Source organism: Mesoplodon bidens (genome assembly GCF_964165515.1).
Source record: "Mesoplodon bidens genome assembly, chromosome: 6".
NCBI lineage: Eukaryota > Metazoa > Chordata > Mammalia > Artiodactyla > Ziphiidae > Mesoplodon > Mesoplodon bidens.
Window position 1 is genome coordinate 113,792,048 of NC_138162.1, and position 19,241 is coordinate 113,811,288.

The 19,241-nt window shown below is 41.7% G+C and overlaps 1 long non-coding RNA gene across 1 annotated transcript; it reads left to right on the forward strand.

The window, feature by feature from the left end:
• The first annotated feature begins 103 nt into the window (after positions 1-103).
• LOC308618463 lies at positions 104-18,828 on the forward strand. The gene is made up of 4 exons (XR_014016014.1): positions 104-2,632; positions 7,373-7,482; positions 18,136-18,230; positions 18,736-18,828. It is a non-coding gene; the product is annotated as an uncharacterized lncRNA (long non-coding RNA).
• Positions 18,829-19,241: the final 413 nt, after the last annotated feature.

A 19,241-nucleotide genomic window follows, 5' to 3' on the forward strand; every position in this document is an offset into this window, starting at 1 on the left:
TGGCTGATTTATAGCTGGGAGGATTTTTCCTTATTGATTGTGCTCGCTTCTTCACAGGGCTCCTTAAGGAGCCGGATTTGTATCCGAAAGGCCCAGGTGTGATGTGCAAATATCACCGGACCCCAGGAGCTCTACTTGGAAAGCGGGTAGTACGTCGCTGTCTCTTGAGCTAATTAGAAGAAAGCCAACCTAGTGTGAATAAGCAATACCAACCTTGTTCAAGGGCTAAGTTTCTATTCCTAGGACCGAGGATTTCGGGGTTTGTAAAACAATACTCAAAAAAAAAAAAAATACTCCACCATCGTCGCCTCCTTCAGACCCGATTTTTGCCGCTTGATGGAGGTTCCTTGATTTCTGTTTTTCAAAAGCCTTTCTGCCTGAGACCTACATTACACAGGAAAGGGTATTGACAAATGTTTAGCCAGATGCCCTGGCCGGAGGAAATATTTGTGCCCATATCTCCCAACAAAGATGTCGGTCGCCTCTATTGCCAGGTGCACGCGATTGTGTTATCAGTGTGACCTCGTATCTGCCTAATTCAAGTTGAACAGAATGTTTAATATCTTCTCCTAAGTTTTAGGATGGTAAAAGTTGATCCTTCTTCCTTAATATTGTTTCCTATCTGCAGGTACTTTAAAACAGTGAAACCCGGTTATTTAAATTTCTAGAATGAAATAGAGAATTTGCATCATCAGGATAGATGAAGAATTGTACCAGACCAACTCCATGTGCTTCATGGTTTGGGTTACACTACCTAGTATATTGGGGATTTCTGTAGATGCCATCATTTCAGAATTCCCACGAAATATTTGCAGTGAACAATAGGGGGAAATGTAGAATGGCTGACGATATGGTCAGGTCTGTTCTTGGCTGGATAATTGTGCAGAGTTATGCATGTAAGCCCAATACATACAGCACCTGGAGGGCTGTCATGGGTTGAATACAAGTCACTGTCTGACTCAGCATTTTTATCAACTACTTAAATCAAAACCAGTTGCTTTTCATATAGGATGAGGGAGACTGCTGAAGACCTTTTTTTTTTTGATGAAAAAGACCTGGATTTTAATTGATAAAGTATGAACCAGCTGGGTAATGTAGAAAGCTACTGCCCCACTCCTGGGTCAATTCAGGTCCATGTGGGGACCCAGGCATCACCTGTACCCAGGTGATTCTGACCCAGCTCATCTGTGCACCACCTTCAGAGAAAGTGAAAGGAAGGGGTGCTTGGTGAAAGGTTTATTTAGATAACTCTGGAAAGCAGGAACAAGATCATTTGTGGACCCAACTTGGGCTCTTCACAGTGGGGAGGGCTTCTTTGCAAAGCAGATGTCCTTAGACAGAGACTGGGCTTGGAGGAGGTGACCTTCAAGGGATCTTACTCTGATCACATGAGGGAATAATTCCATTTGAAGTCAGCAGCTGAAGTCCTCCAGGAGTAATGAAACCTTCTGTTTGTGCTCTCATTTGCACAGTCAGAGGAGACAGTTTTTGATTATTAAGAAAATAGGAGGCTTTATTTTTACTCTTATGAGCATAGTCGGGCAGGTGTGCAAATTGAAGGTGGTCCTTATCACTCCCTAAGGCGATCAGAAGTATTCTTGGGCAGAAATGGTATTCAGAGATGACCCTGCCACCCCCTTTAAGTTTTGCACAGAGAACTTAAAATACGTGTGAAAGGACACAAAATTAGAAATTGACCAGTGGGTATATGGTTGTAAAAGCCCAGGCTCCTCTGAGTCCTAGCAATGTTTAAAAGAAACTCAAAGTATAAAATACAAGCCTGTTGTTGCAGCATTTGCAAGGAGGCAGCCTCAGCAGAGTTGACCCAACTCTTTAGAAAATGAGGAGCTACACGCATCCAAAGCTTGGTTCATGGTCAGTCACTTAACCTCTCTGAACCTTGGGCCCTTGTCTGCCCGACAGTGATTGCAATACTCACCTCACAATATCATCAAAAGGAATAAAGGAGGTCAAGTACATATGCAAATATAAAGTACAGATAGAGTAATGGGGCAAGTCTCAGTGTGTCTGGGTGTAATTCGTTTTTTCTTAATGAATACTACAGTTACCACATGACAGGGATTGTTGCAGGGGAATACTTCTGGTTTGTCTAACCCAGGGTTCGCTGGGAAAGAGGGTTGAGACCAGAACTTAATTGGAGGGACAGGGGACAGCCAAGAGAGCCTTGTCCTCTGTCAGGTTATGGTGGCTCATGTGGCAGATGGTGACATGGTGTCTTCAGCTGGGGGCTCCAAAGTAACGGGGGAAAGATAATTCTTTTGAAGACCTGGTGTTTGCAGGATGCTTCACACATGTTACTGCATTTTATCTTTACGCCACGTGAGTGGGGCTGGCATTACCATTGTTCTCAAGCTGGGATTCAAAGCAGACTAGATTTGTAGAGAAATCAGATTTTTAGAGATTAGATTTCTAGTCTCAGAATTCGTGTCTGCTGCGTCCATACTCCTTGCCAAGCTGGGCTAGCCTTCTGGGCCCGGAATATAAATGTGTTCTTAGGATGCAAAAGGTCAGGGCCTCAAGATTTGTTGCTTTTAAATTCTTCCCCTGCCTGCTCTGTCCGAGGGGAACCCACCATGAGGAGCTGTGCCCTTGCCGGAGCTGCTGTTTAGAGGTGAGATGCCCACTCTGGGGGTCTAACCACTCCTTCCTTCCTTCTTTATCCTGCAGCCAAGCTGAACACCTGAGTTTCTAAGTGTGTCTTGAACTCCCTTTGCTAATGGGCGGCGGGGTGGGGGGGGGATTCTTTTTGCCTGAAGTGACACAAAAGCTTTCCCATGCTTCCTCCCGAATCCCTCCCATCCCCCAGGGCCCTCCCCACCAACACACGGGACCGGTACCCTGCTGGGTGCGCTACCTCTCCCTCCCTGATAATTACATAAGGTATGTGAGGACGGAGCCTTGTCTGTCCAGTTCATCCTTGTATCCCGTTTGTAGAAAGGGTTCAATAAATATTTTTTGGTGAAATAATGAATAATTGGATTGAGAATATAAACAGAAGATGAAACTTAGAAGAAAGGCCAGGACTATATCAACTGCTGGTCCTCCCTACCTGGAGCTTCTCCTTCCAAGGATAAAACTTGGTGGGTTTTATTTAATTAGAAAGGTGATTATTTTAGCTATAGTGGTTATCACCGTCAGCTTGTAGACTGTTATTTCCCCTCACTTTGAATCCTACTGGGGTTACTCAGGGCTAAGAAGGAAGTGATAATTTTAATTTAAATTCAGATTATCGTGTCTACTGAGATTTCCAAAAAAGGAAGAAAGAAAGGAAGGAATGAATTAAATTGTATTGAAATGGGAACACATAGCCATGGGCAAGTACTGTCAGCAACCAAAGTTCAGTTTTAACTATATGTGATTGTTAAGAGCTCAGGTTAAATTAGTCTCAGTGACCTATAAATTACTGGTTAAATATCCTAGTGCCTATTCTGTAAACCTTTTGATCACCTCTTTTCAAAGAAGAACATCCGTGATAGTATTTTTAAGTTAAGAATGTATTATAGGGAATTCCCTGGTGGTCCAGTGGTTAGGACTCGATGCTTTCACTGCCTGGGGCCCAGGTTTGATCCCTGGTCAGGGAACTAAGATTCTGAAAGCCACGTGGCCAAAAAAAAAAAAAAGTGTATTATATTGTTTAGAAAATAATTGCTATTTAATTTTTTTTTAATTATAAAAAATATACTTTAAAAATATATTTTTTTATTTAAGAATATATTCTTAAGTTTGTTAAGAATATATTAATTTTGGACAGTGTTTATTAGTTATCTCTTACTGTGTAACAAATTACCCCCAAATGTAGCATTTTAAAGCAACAAACTTTTACTATTTCGTGCAGTTCTGAGGGTCGGGAATCCAGGAGTGGCTCAGCTGGGTGGCTCTGGCCCAGGGTCTCTCCTGAGGTTGTTACCAGGCTGTCACATGGGCCTGGAGGAACCTGCTTCCAAGTTCACTCCCAAGGCCAACAGGCAGGCTTCACGGGCTACTCAGGGACACTTCAGTTCCTTGTCACAGAGCTGCTCAGGACAAGGCAGCTGGCTTCCTGCAGGGAAAGATCTGGGAGGGGGAGGGAGGGAGGGAGAGAAAGAGAGACAGGGGTCCAGAAGCTGTGGTCTGGTGCCGTGTGGAAGGGGTCCACAAAAGGCTTTGCATCCTAGGAGGTCAGGGTCTTTGGAGGCTTAAGAACAACACTGGAAATCAGAATACTTGTTATTCCATTTATTATTGGTAGTATTTCGGTTACCATTATGATATGCTGAAGTCTTTCAAAAAGAATCCAGATCTTAAATAATTGCTCATTTCTGATTATCTTGCAAAGAAATACTCTGTATACTGTCTTCAACTCTAAAACGAACGTGTTGGGCCAAAGGGTCTTGAGTACCCCTTCCAGTTCTGAAATTCTGATTGTAGACTGACATATACACACTACTATGTATAAAATACATGACGAATTAGAACCTACTATATAGCACAGGAACTCTACTCAGTGCTCTGTGGTGACCTAAATGGGAAGGAAATCCAAAAAAGAGGGGATAGATGTGTACCTATGGCTGATTCACTCTGTTGTACAGCAGAAACTCACACAACATTGTAAAGCAACTACACTCCGATAAAAATTAATTTTAAAAATGCAAATTAAAAAAATGGTGAACTTGCCAGGCATTATTAGCAAGATGCAGTATGGCATAGTTGGAAAATAAAAGATTTGGAATTACCAGGTATCTACTTCCTGTTCAGCCTCTGATGCTCAGATCATTTAGGGAAATCTCTCTGCAGTCTATACCTCAGTTTCTTTGTTTGTATGCAATTCTGTTATTTCTCTCTTGAGTTGTCTGAAAAGGTTTCTAGGCATAGTCCATTACTAAAAATAACCCAATCTTTTTATAGCTAATAATTATATCAGGTACTTCTGTCACTAAAAAATAAACGTCTTAGAAACCGAAGCTAGTCAGTCCCCACTTCACCTCAGCTGTGAAATTCTTTATCTCAGTTTTCCCTAATCTTTATGAGTTTCAGTGTCTTTGTACGACTTGATAATGTGTATAGAAGTTAAGGTACTTTTCTTCCCCATGCTTTAATCATTTTGAATCAATAGATCTTAAAAGGCGATAATATCTAAATGTTCTGCAAAAGTGTTTTAGAAGTAGGTGGCTTTGCCCTCATTTAGGGGCTGGGGAAGGAGGGTGCACCATTCTACATTTTTATCTGACCAAAATGAGTGCTGTAATTCCTAGCTAATAAACTGAAACTACCTATCTGCCCACTGATGTGGAAGTTTATATGCACAAACTGTCATAGGACTTACAGTAATACCTTGACAAATTTCAGTTTTGAAGACTTTTTTCATGTCATTTAACCACACTCTGCTCAGAACTTGAGTCTTTCTTCAGTGAATTTCATACTCTAATTTCATGAAATTTTAATACTTGAAGGGAAATTAGAAATGAGAGTCTAGCCAACTCTCATTTTATGTATGATACGTGGGTTCTTGGTGCCTCTTACTGAAAGAGCTTCTTTCTTTTCCAACTCTGTTGCATCAAAGTTATGCTCTGAGAGATTATCAGTACAGTTGTCCCTCGTTATCTGAGGGGGATTGGTTCCAGGACCCCTCGGACCAAAATCCGAGGATGCTCAAGTCCCTTGTGTAAAATGGTATATATTCACATGTAACCTATGTGCATCTTTCTTTATACTTTAAATCATCTCTAGGTTGCTTATAATACCTAATACAATATAAATACTATGTAAATAGTTGTTAAGTACAATATAAATGCTATTTATTATTTATTTATTTATTTTTATTAGTTTCTGCTTTATAACAAAGTGAATCAGTCATACATACACATCTGTTCCCCGATCCCTTCCCTCTTCCGTCTCCCTCCCTCCCACCCTCCCCATCCCACCCCTCCAGGCAGTCCCAAAGCACCGAGCTGATCTCCCTGTGCCATGCTGCTGCTTCCCACTGTAAATGCTATTTAAATAGTTCCCATTAGTGTGACAAATTCAAGTTTTGCTTTTTTTTTTTTTTTTTTTTTTTGCGGTATGCGGGCCTCTCACTGTTGTGGCCTCTCCCGTTGCGGAGCACAGGCTCCGGACGCGCAGGCTCAGCGGCCATGGCTCACGGGCACAGCCACTCCGCGGCATGCGGCATGTGGGATCTTCCCGGACCGGGGCACGAACCCATGTCCCCTGCATCGGCAGGTGGACTCTCAACCACTGCGCCACCAGGGAAGCCCTTCAAGTTTTGCTTTTTGAAACTTTCTGGAATTTTCTTTTTTCCGAATATTTTCAGGAAGTAGAACTCACTGTCAGCAGACAGCCAACTGTATTAGCAAAACAGAGGCTGGTTTCTCCTGAAGGTATCAGGTTCCCATATTAAAGAATGTGAGATTCTAGGTGATGCATTTTGCCAAATCTCTCTGGCCGGACCACAATAGGTGTAGCTGGATGAGCAGGGTCTCTGCAGGGAGGTGAAGAGGTGTGGAGCAGAAGAAAGGGGCCAAGGAGGAAGGAACATTGTCCTGCTTGTCCAAGGCAGCCTGCAGCCCAAAAGGCACATGATGGGAACGACAAAGAAGCGCTTTGCACCATCTTCTGAATGGTTTTGACTAGTTATAATAAGATTGGGTTATTTTTAGTAATTGGCTATGCCTAGAAGCCTTTTCTGACACTTCAGAGGAGATAAGCAAAGTTGCATAGGAATGAAACTGAGGTGTGTGCTGGGTATATGCAGGGAGATTATCCTAAATGATCCAGGAATTAGAGGCTGGCCTGGGAGTAGATATCTGGTAATTCTAAGCCTTATGTTTTCCAACGATGTCATTCTCCACCTTGCTGATGCCCAGAAATTTCATCTTTTTAGACTGAACAGTGAACAGTACATTTTCTCTTTATTTGAACGTGTGGCTCTATGTTAATGACTACTTGGAGGGCCACACCTGGGAGATGTGAGCCCAGAGTGCTGATCTTCACAGGAGCTCAAAATACTGTCATTTAAAACTTTGGTTTGTGACTTTTCACTTGTGAGGGTATATGATATGCATGGGTGTTATTGTGGTAACCGTATGCAAATCGAGACTTAGTGAAGTATGGTATTCTTAGAGCTATTGGTCGAGGCAATGCGAAATAGATCTTTTTGCATAGAAAAATACTGTCATTTAGATAAATGTACCTTTTGGCATATTGCAAAGAGTTCTGAAATTTGAATTTTAATTCCTTTTTTTTTTTGGAGAATGGTCTTTGAGGTCTTGGTCTTATGGGATGGCTCCTATTTCTCAAACTATGTAAAAAGATTTTTAACAATCCCTCTTTATGATCTTTTATTGTATATTTATAGATATTTCTATTTATTCAGCAGTGTTTGGAGCATGTATCGTGTGCTAGCCATTGTTTTAAATGATGGGAAACAGCAGTAAACTAGAGGAGCAGAGATCCTTGTGGTCATGGAGTCAGACAATAAACAAGGTATGTAAATGATTATGTATCATTATTGATGCTGGTATATCACTTATGTGCCAAGAATTATCCTAAGAACTTACAAGAGTAACTCATTTACTTAGGTGGTGTAGTAGAAGAGAAATACTGTGGAAAGAAATCAAGGAGGGAAGTGGGATTTGGAATGCGGATGGGAGTGAGGGAAGGTTTCAATTTTAAAGAGTCTGAGATGGTCGCATTGAGGGGATGATATCTGGACAAGACCTGAAGGGCTGAGGGAACAGGGCGAATGGCTACCTGAGCGGAGGTGGCTTCAGGCTGAAAGGGCAGCAGGTACAAAGGCCCTGAGGCAAGAACATTCCTGCTTGTTTTAGGAAAAGCAAGGACAGGAGGAGAGCTTTGGCTGAGAAAGTGTGGGTGGAGTGGCCCGATGTAACACATCCAAGTAGGACCACAGCCTCTGGCTTCTGGGTTTGGTAAGGAAAGGAACAACGATAAAAACAAGGACCAGTTAGGAGGCTATTTTCATAATCCGGACAGGGGCTCATGGTAGCCTGGACGAGGATTCTGACCATGGAGGTGGTTAGAATAGGTCAGAATATGGGTATATTTTGATTACTCTTCAACTATTATGGTTCCAAATCATTGAAGTTGTTGTGCTGCTTCCAGGCTCTTTGTAAGTAGTTAAATTAATAACCTGTAAAACAAACTCTTTAAAGGCTCTGGCAGCACACGTTATTTAAAGAAACTGTGTACGTGATTACTGGGCAATTTGGTTTAGATTTTCTTGTGTACAGTATATTCTCAAGTGGAACTACCTGTACTTGGAGATAGAATCTCCCGAGTAACAGTGGCAGTTTAGGTGTGGGGCCAACTGAGCTGATGAAAACAACTGGAAGTGCCAGGTGAAATACCTCTGCAATCTTTCTAAATGTGTCCATGGGTAACAAGAAAATAAATACTAAGGTCAAAGACTGAACAGACAAGGTAAGCTGAGTATGGAAGCTGGCTTTTGCCTTAGGACTTTGGCCAAACCTAGGGTGCCTGAGTATCTTCTACATCCTGAGTTCAAGGATTTAGGAACAGAAAACAAATTCAGGGTCCACCCCAAAGTGGAAAGCCTAATAGGACCTCAAAAACTAGGATCGCTGAAGGGTTCCATCCCCAAGGTGAGAGAGAAGTGAGTGAACCCATTCCCCTCACCCTGAAGAGATATGTCTCTCTACACATACCCCACACCATCCAACTAGGAAACTAGTCATCATAATGTGGCCCTGACCCTGGTTTGCAGTCAGAATTCACACAACCTGGATGCCTAGAAAAACCTCAGACCAAGAACTTAAAGTGGCCCCAGACTAATGGTGTCACAAGGCATCTGAACTGCAAATGTGAATCCTTTTTGAAAGAACTCTCTTCACCTCAGGATTTGAAAAATGTCCTGTTCCTGTGTCCCTAAGAAGATCAGTCACTCACGGTTGAAAATCACTAAACTCCCAAAGCCCTGGGTGGGAAATAATATTCTACAAAATAGGCTGCCTGAAAAATTTAGCAGTTAGAATTACCAGACACAGAATATAATCACATTTAATACACTTCAAGAAGTGAAAAGAGAGCTCTGAAAATATGAGTAAAATTGAGAAAAGACCTAATTTCCAGAAATAAAAAAATACTAAGTTAATGGACGGGTTAAACAGTACAGTAGAACTGTTACTGAAATGTTCTCATCCCTTGGCTTCTGGGCGCTTGGTTGTTTTCCTGTCTCTCGGGCCACTCACTGTCAGTCTCATCACAGATTCTGCTATCTAAAAAGACAGCATTGTTTAGAATTCAGTTCTAGTTCTTTTTCTTTTCCTCAGTTTTGAATCTTTGTGTGGATTGACCCATTCACAAGGTTTCAGCTCTGTTAAGTGGAATTCATTTATTTTCCCACCAAATCATCTATTCTTCCTAGGCTCCTGATTTAGCCATTGACACTTAAAAAAGAAATTTCTAAGACATCTTTTATAGTTTCTTCCACTTTTCCTTCCGGATTTCATCATTAACAAGTCAGGACCACCCCATCACCGATGTTTCCTTTTGCATCTGTTCCCACTGCTATGATTCACATTTCTTTGCAGTTTCTTTACCATGTTCCCATCATGTAATCTCCTATTTCTTAAAACCATTCTACCTACCACTACTATTATTGTTCTAAAATATAAGTTCAATGATATCACCCCTGGAGCAAAAACCTCTAGTGGTTCACCTTACATTGTTTCCTGGAAGTATAATGGCCTCAAATGAGATACTGAAGCATACTTATGCTAAGTACATCCTAAAGACTGTAGGTTCCGTGAACTTTTTGGTACAGAGTGTTAGAAAACGAGGTGGATGGTGGAGAAGGAGAAGATCCTGCAGGACCTTCTTAAATAAGTCCTCGGTAGAACATTTGCCTTCTAGGGCAAAATCATGCGCAGCAACCTGTTCTGCTTAGGTTTGAGAAGTGGCAGTAAGTGAAATAAAGTACATTCGCGCATCCAGTCGACGACCAGATAAATGACTTCAGCTGAGATTAAGCAAACTGAAAAAGTCAAAATAAGGCCCATAGAAAAGGTTCTGCCAAACCAGGGAACAGGAGTTTGGAAGATTTTAAGGCTTTGAGGAAGAACATCAATGAATGAGGGTAGACTGATTGCTATGACAAACAACCCCACAACTTCAGGGGCTTCATACAATGAAAATGTATCACATCACAGTCCCATCCTCTTTGCAGGTTGTGGGGAGGGAAGGGACTCCGCCCCTCCCAGCCGGTTAGGGATCCAGGCTTTTCCCATTCAGTGGACCTCCCATCCCCTGAGGAACCCAAGCCCTCCACTGGATTCTTTGCATCTAGCTGGCAATTTAGGGAAAAAAAGAGTAGGTGCAGGATCCCCTATGATGTGTCTTAAGAGCCAGGCCTGGACCGGTGAACATTCCTTCTGATCACTTTTACTGGCTAGAACTCAGCCACATGTATTGGTAGGTGAATAGTTCAATAGTGTATTCGGTCCTTCAAATCATGTTTTAGAAAATATTTAGTAGCATGGGAAAATGGAAACAGTAAGCGGGGGAAAATATGATACAAAAGTAAGTGCATTCTGGTTTTAACTCGTTAATAAAATAAATAATATATTTTCATTTAAAAAAGCCTATAAGGAAATAACCCACTAACATTTTGACCTCTGTTTAAACAGTGGGATTGTTCGGAATCTTCTCAATATTCCTCTTTCTTATCTAAATTATTGATTATGAAAGTCTTACTTTTCAAAATAAACCTTATCAAAAAAATTTTAAAGCAAGAAAGTGGTGTGTCTTTAAAAGATTTCTATATTCCTGGAAATTACCCATAAGAGGCCTTGTACATAATAGATGCTTAATACGTATTCAAAGATTCACCATATTCATTGACTGAATAGAGTAATTAAATAGAAAAAGCCTAGGAACAAAATGTTAAGGAACTGTTATTTCCCTAATGATGCTATGTAAATGTGGTAACAGGTGAGCCAAATCACCACACTTTCTGTGATAATCTGATTTCAGTTTTGTAACACTTAAGTCATATAGTAGATGTGGTACCAATACTAGTGAGTTACCTGTGTTAGTGTTTCCTGAACTTTATTCATCTTGGTACTGTTTATGCCATTTTTAGTCATACCTAGAGTAGTACACATATTATTGCTTAATTTTTTCATTAAAATTATATACTTTTATAAAGTTAAGTTTAGCTTTGTACTAAACAATGATACTAGTAAAATCACAGGACTGTGGTATTAATTTTTCAACACTTATTAAAATTAATGCATAATTATCAAAATTTTAAAAATTCACATTCTACTTAATCATCTCTTTTAACCCCAACTTTACTACCCTTTAGAAATAACTGACCTATTATATGGCATATTTATCTACTTAATGTTTTAGGTTCAAGCTTCTATAATGTTTAGGTTCAAGCTTCCATGAACAATACAGGTTTTGCCCACCTGACAGAATATCTAGTTTTATGAATTATGCTCTAATTTTGTGATTTATGTTCATGTATAGGTGAACATAAAGTGAATATTTAATAGGTACTATTTTTTGTTTTTTTGCAGTACGTGGGCCTCTCACTGCTGTGGCCTCTCCCGTTGCAGAGCACAGGCTCCGAGCACGCAGGCTCAGCAGCCATGGCTCACGGGCCCAGCTGCTCCGCGGCATGTGGGATCCTCCCGGACCGGGGCACGAACCCCTGTCCCCTGAATTGGCAGGCGGACTCTCAACCACTGCGCCACCAGGGAAGCCCTGGAACATTTTTTAAAGACCAGAATTCTTTGGTTTGCACGTAGCTCACATGAGTCAAATAGAGAGGTAGCTACTGTTTCTCAAGATCATAATCCTGCTCCCAGAGATGATAAATGACAACAACAGCAAAAGCTGGCCATTAATTTCATACTTTGGGTGCAAGTTTCTTTTCTGAATGACAAAGAATACAAACTTTGGGTTTTGTGACTCTTGAACTAAAAATACAGAGGGAATTGTAGAATGTACATCTGGGGAAATCCTCAGGATAGAGACCTTTTTCGGGATGATTTATGTGTTGCCTAAAAATAATGGTATGGTTTCTTGGTTGTTCCTGGCTTTCTGGTTATTAAGTTTTTCACTTTTTAAAAACCAAGTGTTAAGAAAGAGGTGAGAACCAGGAAAACAGGGTGAAGTCAGCAAAATAAAACGGAGATCCACAGCCAAGGGGATGACTTAATAGGTCACATTAGGTAGGTTATGGTAAAAAACCTACAAGATTTTCTTTTCCTGCGTTTTAAAAAGAAGACAAAAAGCTTCAGCACAAATCCCATCTACAGAGACTGGAGGGTCTCGGAGGACAGGAGCTAATTGATGAACATTCACGCTCATTGTGGGGCACAGACTTTGAGAACAAGCCTTTTCCTGAGTACCGAGGACCACAGTACACGTTGGCTGAGCTGTTTGTTATTCTTACCAATTAGGTGTGGCTGAGTTTCTATTACGTATATCATCCCACCATGTGATTCATCCAGCAGGTGTATTTTAATTATTGAACCAAGACGTGAGTAATTGGAAAGGAGGAAACCTAAGAAGAAACACCAGTTCTTCTGCATCAACCTACAGGTCAGGAACTAGGAGGTCTTTTGTTTCTTCTTTTGACGTCTAAAAAGAAATATTCTTACATCTCCAAGAGAAAGAGCAAGAAAACAGAGGGATGAAACACTCCTGATCGAGGGCCTGTAGTCAGTGTCCCATTTACCCCATGTGTCACCTGCTTGAGCCCTAACCCCTACTATCCACCACTCCAGTTACCCTGATCTTTCCTGTTCTTAGGGTATGATTTAAATAGCCTGTTCTCCTCTTTTTGGAAGTTGGATACAAATGATAAATAATAAGTGGTAAATTTGGCTTCGCTTTTGACTGACCTCATTAGGCTTTAAATGGGAATCACAGAGACCCACAAAGGTACATTGCGGTTGTCCTGGCACCGAGCACTAATGGGTAGAGTTCACAAATAAAGTAATAGAAATGATTCTGTCTTGCGTGGACTCTGGGGAAACAGCAGACAGATACCCACTCTGGTCAGTAGCTGGAGGAGTCCAGGCTGTGTGGACCAGAGGCAGAGCTGCAGGACAGTCCCCGCTGTGCCTCAAGGACAGCCCTTGCCCTGCCCCAATGGGAGGACTGTTGTTTGATTGCTGGTCTTTACAGCCACGTTGCATGCGTAACGGTCATCATCAGGGGACCACAGTACCTCTGCTGAGTTTATCATAGTGCAGGAGTGTCTCAGCTTCACAAACTGTGATGGGGCAACCTAAATTAAACTATTTTACTTGCTTTGTTGGAAGAGGGTCAAAGAAACTGGCCTTAGAACACACCGTGCTGCAAATAAGATTGGAACCCATTTCTACAAACTCCCAGTCTAAGGTTTCCTTTACTCGGTGGAAACTCCTATATCAAGTTGAAGACATGAATCATCTGTTCAGTTTAATTAAGCGTTTGTAAACTGAGCATGGGCACTGGAGACACAGTGCTGGATGAGCCGGGAAAATCCCCTGCTTTCACAGAGCTTAGAGGCCCAGAAGGAAGGTGGACAGTAAGTTATGTAAGGTATGTTATGATGAGACCCACTTCAGATTCAGTCCATGATGCAACAGAGGCGCCTCATGCTACCTAGTCCGGTGGATCACAGAGGGGCTCCTTGAAGAGCAGACTGATGCAGGAGTAGGTGTTACCCCGCCAAGGAGGTGGCTGAGGGAGATAAAAGAACAGAAAGCAGTCCTACGGCTGGCGTGAGTGATCCATGGTGCACCATGGCTAAACCAAGGATTTTAGAAATGATCTTAAGGACAACAAGAAAGGGAGGCAAACAGACCACAGTGGGTGTGGATTGAGAGCAACAGAGAGCCTGAAGTCCACATGGCTCAGCTTAGAGTCCCTCGCCTCCCATTTTACCAGATAATGTTAAGAACGCACGTGTATTTATTTTCCTAAAAGTAGACCGAAGGAAGCGAAGCCAGCGCTCTTCCTCAGTTCAGACAATTTCTGTCTGCTGAATAGCTGCTGCATTCAAGGGCACGTCCTACTTGTACTAGGCGCTATTCAGACTCAAGGAGCAAGTAAGTATGTCCTGGTGTCCGCTTACCCATTACATTCAGAGCAGTGCTTACAAGCACCTCACTGACAGCAATCTGATGGGAAGACAGGACAAAATAAAATGCAACAGATGGGCCCGTCTGCAAACAGCTATTAGGCAGACCACTTAACATTTTAACAAATAACCAAGTTGATCTCAGGATTACTTCCAAGAGTAAGAGAATTGGGGGGTTTTCTTTTTTAAAAAAGATTAAGAACAAATTTCAATTTTACGCCACCAAATTACTTTTTGCTTAAAAATATGAGTGTATACCATATGCCAGGCATTACACCGGGGACTCGAATTGAGGACCTTGCTCCTGGCCTCTGGGGAGCTTACAAATGGGTGGGAGCTACAGATATTGGGACAATGCATCACCGTGGGTTGTGCTCTAGAAAAGGAGCTATAGTAACGGGGATGACTTCGTGAACCTGTGGAAGGTGAACGAGAGCAGTGGTGTTCCTGCATTGTTCTTTGGTTGACACAATTTTTAGTAAGATGGTTGAAATCCAACACATTTTTGTTTTCTTTTAAACTTTTCTAAATCAAAAAAGGAGCAGGTAGCAAATTGACTCCAGAAATGAAACTGTTGTCATCACAAGGAGACATTTTCAATGTGATTTGAGTTTTCCATCAGCACGGATCAAAGAACATCAACCAGTGCACTAGACCCTGGAAGTACTTATGACTGTCCAGTTTGCTTTCTTTTTTAAAAAAGATAATCTATTCACAGTACTAAAAGCATTTGTATAACTTTTGTCTTACACACTATGCACAAATTTTCATATCTCAACATGGAAAGGATTCTGGTTGTATTTGAAACGTTCGAGGGTATATCATAAGCCTCACCGTTCACATATGATTTCATTGACACATTCATGCAGCACACGTTGAGTGACTGTGCCAGGCTGAGGACACACAGTCCTGCTCTTAGGGAGCTTACAGCCTGGGAAGTCCAAATGGAATGATGAATGGTTATAGAAAGTGTCTCTTTTGCTTGGCCGTTCTTCTCACTACTACCTTTAATTAAAAATTTAACGTTCTATCTTATAACTATTTCCAAATATCCCTTTTTACTATTAGCATTGTGTGAAAACACTCTTTTTCTGGGTACCTGTCATTCAGTGTTATGCCATAATGGCTGACATCATGAACTTATCAAGAGTTTCACTGCCATGATTCACTCTAGTTGATGCCTTATGTTCAAAAGGAAAGAAAGGAAAGAAAAGGAAAGGAGGGAGAGAGAGAGAGAAGGAGGGAGCGAGGAAGGAAGGAAGGAAGGAACGGGATGCTAATGAGCATAGCTACCCATGAAGCTCTTTACGGATAATGTATGATAAGAAAAGAAAAAAATTGAAACAAAAAATTTGGGGAGCAGCAATCTGGGCGCCCAGAAAAGAGAAAAAGTAAACTAGAACTAGAATTGTGCAACAAATTAGAATTATTTTTAACCAAAGTTGAGAAAACAGGAGGTTAATAATCCATCAATGCAATCTAAGGAAAATCCTCAATTGCTTAAGCTAAGGATTGAGAAAATCTTAAATCAGATGTGTTAGCAAGAGGAAATAATTTATTACAATTCCTTAATTCAACATTAAATAAAATTTCAATCACCAGTTCCTCTTGTGAAGTCTACCAAGCGACTTGAACTGTGTCTCTTGCCTAGAAATAGGTCAGTTAAATAAATGATTGCGAAGGAGTATATGATGTCTGATTTCATGAGTCATTTAATGCTTAATAACAAAAGCAAATCAATCAAGGGGGAAAATATCAATAGTTCAAATCTGTTGCATCTGAGGTTTTAAATTTTATTTTGCTTCTTTAATTTTGAAATCTCAGCATTAGAAATCAGAATTTTTCATTACCTTTCTCTTTTCTTCAGTCTCAAGTGACAGTTTATTGAATTCATTGTATTATATATGGAAATTTTAAAGTGCAGATTGTTTTACTTCAAAGGTTTTTTAAAATGTTGATTGCACGGAGAGAAGGTGCTGGGAATAAGAATTCACACCTGCATACAAGCAGGCATTTAAAACAACTGTCCATTTAAAATCTGCATTCTCATACTTCAGCAGCACTGAGTTAAAAGAGGACCTTTACCACTTAGAGTTTCCATCAACCTGCACTTACTGATCCCCTGCAGTATGAGCCCTGTGGTTTCAGAGAAGCACAACCTCACCCAACCACTCGCAGCAGCTCCAGACTAGTCCCCCGCCTTCATTTAGACCTACCGTCTACCACCCAGCTCAAACCAAGGGGGGATGAGGGGGTGCGAGGAATTGGGAGATTGGGATTGACATAGACACACTATTGATACTATGTATAAAATAGATAACTAATGAGAACGTACTGTAGAGCACAGGGAGCTCTACTCAGTGCTCTGTGGTGACCTAAATGGGAAGGAAATCTAAAAAAGGGGATGTATGTATACGTACAGCTGATTCACTTTACAGCAGAAACTAACACAACATTGTATAGCAACTATACTCCAATACGAATTTTAAAAAACTCATTGGGGGCTTCCCTGGTGGCGCAGTGGTTGGGAGTCTGCCTGCTAATGCAGGGGACATGGGTTCGAGCGCTGGTCTGGGAGGATCCCACATGCCGCGGAGCAACTAGGCCCATGAGCCACAACTACTGAGCCTGCGCGACTGGAGCCTGTGCTCCGCAGCAAGAGAGGCCGCGATAGTGAGAGGCCCGCGCACCACGATGAAGAGTGGCCCCCGCCTGCCACAACTAGAGAAAGCCCTCGCACAGAAACGAAGACCCAACACAGCAAAAATAAATAAATTAAAACAACAACAAAACTCATTGGGTAGTAAAGTTCCTTCTTATTTCTACAAATTCGAAGAATAGCTGTTTCAAAGCATAAAGTACAAGAAAATGAAAGATTGAAGGACAGAATGCTAGAGTTTTGCAGGCGGGGTTTCAGCAGAGCACACAGCCTCATGCCCCAGGAGGGCAGTGGGGATGCTATGCAGGGACCACTGTGTGTTCCCCAAACTCCTCCGGGTTCTTCCGGAAGCACAGCCTTAGTGCATTTCCCAGACCCTCGTACAGGGGTCACGTGACTGCATTCTGGCCAATGGAAATTACGTACACCACTTGCAGGCCTGGCCCCTGATCATCAGCGTACACAGTCCTCCAAGTTCTTTTTCTCTGCCCGTCATCAGGTGCACAGAATTCAGGGGAAGACAAGGTCAATGGGCTGGAAGAGTCCCTGTGAGGGCATGTGTGGAAAAGTCCCCCGCTTCTTCCTACTGCACTCGTACCGGACTGTGACCAAGCAAGAACTTAGCCTCCACTGCATTATACCCCCGAGGCTTGGGGTTGTCATAGAAGTTATTACACGACGAATAACACAGGTTTAAAGGGAGATGGTGGCCAGGAGAATGAGAAAGCAAGTATCCTTGATTTACAGTTGGCCGCTCATGCCACATTACTCTGTGTGGACATGAAAATAGCAAAATCAGAACCACAGACAGGGGACTTTCCTGGTGGTCCTGTGGTTAAGACTACATGCTCCCACTGCTGGGGGGTCCAGGTTGGATCCCTGGTCAGGGAACTAGATCCCGCGTGCCGCAACTAAGACCTGGCACAGCCAAATATATAAATATTAAAAAAAAATAAAACCCACACAACAAAAAGTTACTAAGCCAATATATTAAGGTTCAGCTACAGTTGAATACCTTGGCGATCATCCATTTTTTTCTTCCAGGGTCTACATGTCTGTGTCACCTTTCCCCAGACATGTAGCTGCTGCCTTCCCCTTGGGAACCAATTGTTCACATGTCCCCTCCACATTTCCCCTATGACTATGTAGCTTCATTATCCTGCATTCCTTTCCCAAGTTGTGAAAATTATTTCCTGTTTTGCATAAATTGTTGATAGCTACTTCTTTGACATTAATGAATCTGTAAGGGGAGGAAGATAAGCTCAATTATTTCAGCATAAAAATAAAAGCCAGTTTTTAAAAAATTGTAATTTTGTTCTTGTTTAATATTTTCTTTTGTGTTTTTTTTCCCTAACAGATATTGCAATATGTTATAAAGGTCTGGTAATCAAAACCAGAATAATGATGATGCCACAATAGACCAATGGATTGAAATAGAAGACCCCAAAGCATGTAAGAAGCATAATAGAATACCCAGAAGTATATATAAATGCCACTCTTTTCCTCGGAGATTTTTTTTTTTTTTTTTTGGTCATACCACGTGCCTTGCAGCATCTTTCCCGACTAGGGATTGAACCTGGGCCACTGCAGTGAAAGCCCGAAATCCTAACCACTAGCCCAGGGAAATCCCTATAAATGCCACTCTTGTGCGTACTATGTTTTTATATATATATGGGGATATTTCTGAGCCTTCTATTTGAATGGACATCTCCTGCTCCCTATATTTGTGTTTTTTCCCTTTTTTTTCTGTATTCTTTTTAAAAATAACACAGTGTAACAGCAAAGCCATCAGAATGGCTTCCAATCTTTCCCGCCTCCTAGTTCACCCCCCACCATGTAATCCCCTCTTACTTTGTAGCAGGGTTGGTCTGTGTGGCCCTAGAACAGCAAGAGGGATGGCATGTCCTCGGGATTTAGCTCACACTCCTCTTTTGGCTCCCTCATTCTGGGGAAGTAGGTCATCTCGCAAGAGGACACTCAGGCAGCTCTGGAGGGTCCCCTGTGACAAGGAACTGAGACCCACAGCCAGCGAGAGCCCAGGCCTGCCAACGAACAGGTAAGCAAGCTTGGAAGGGGATCTTCCCACAGCTGAGCCTTCCGTGATGGCAGTTCAAGTGGTAGCTGAGCCAGTACCCAAGGGTGCCATCCAGAGTCCTAAATCTTAGGAACCGTACGAGACAACGAATGTTTGTTGCTTTGTGCTACTCTGCCACAGGGTAATTTGTTACACATTAGATAATTCAACCACATAGCACATAAAATAAAATCAATAAAACTAATATGGGTCAATGATTAGTAAATTACACAATTTGACAAGTTTTGACACTTCTGTTTCATCCTAATCGTCTTCTTCAAAATTAATTCCTTTGAGTAAAACATGTGATTACCAGTGTAACTAAAGGATTATTTTCCATTTTTTTAAACTCATTAAACAGTATTGCAGTGTATTTGCTTCTATTTAAA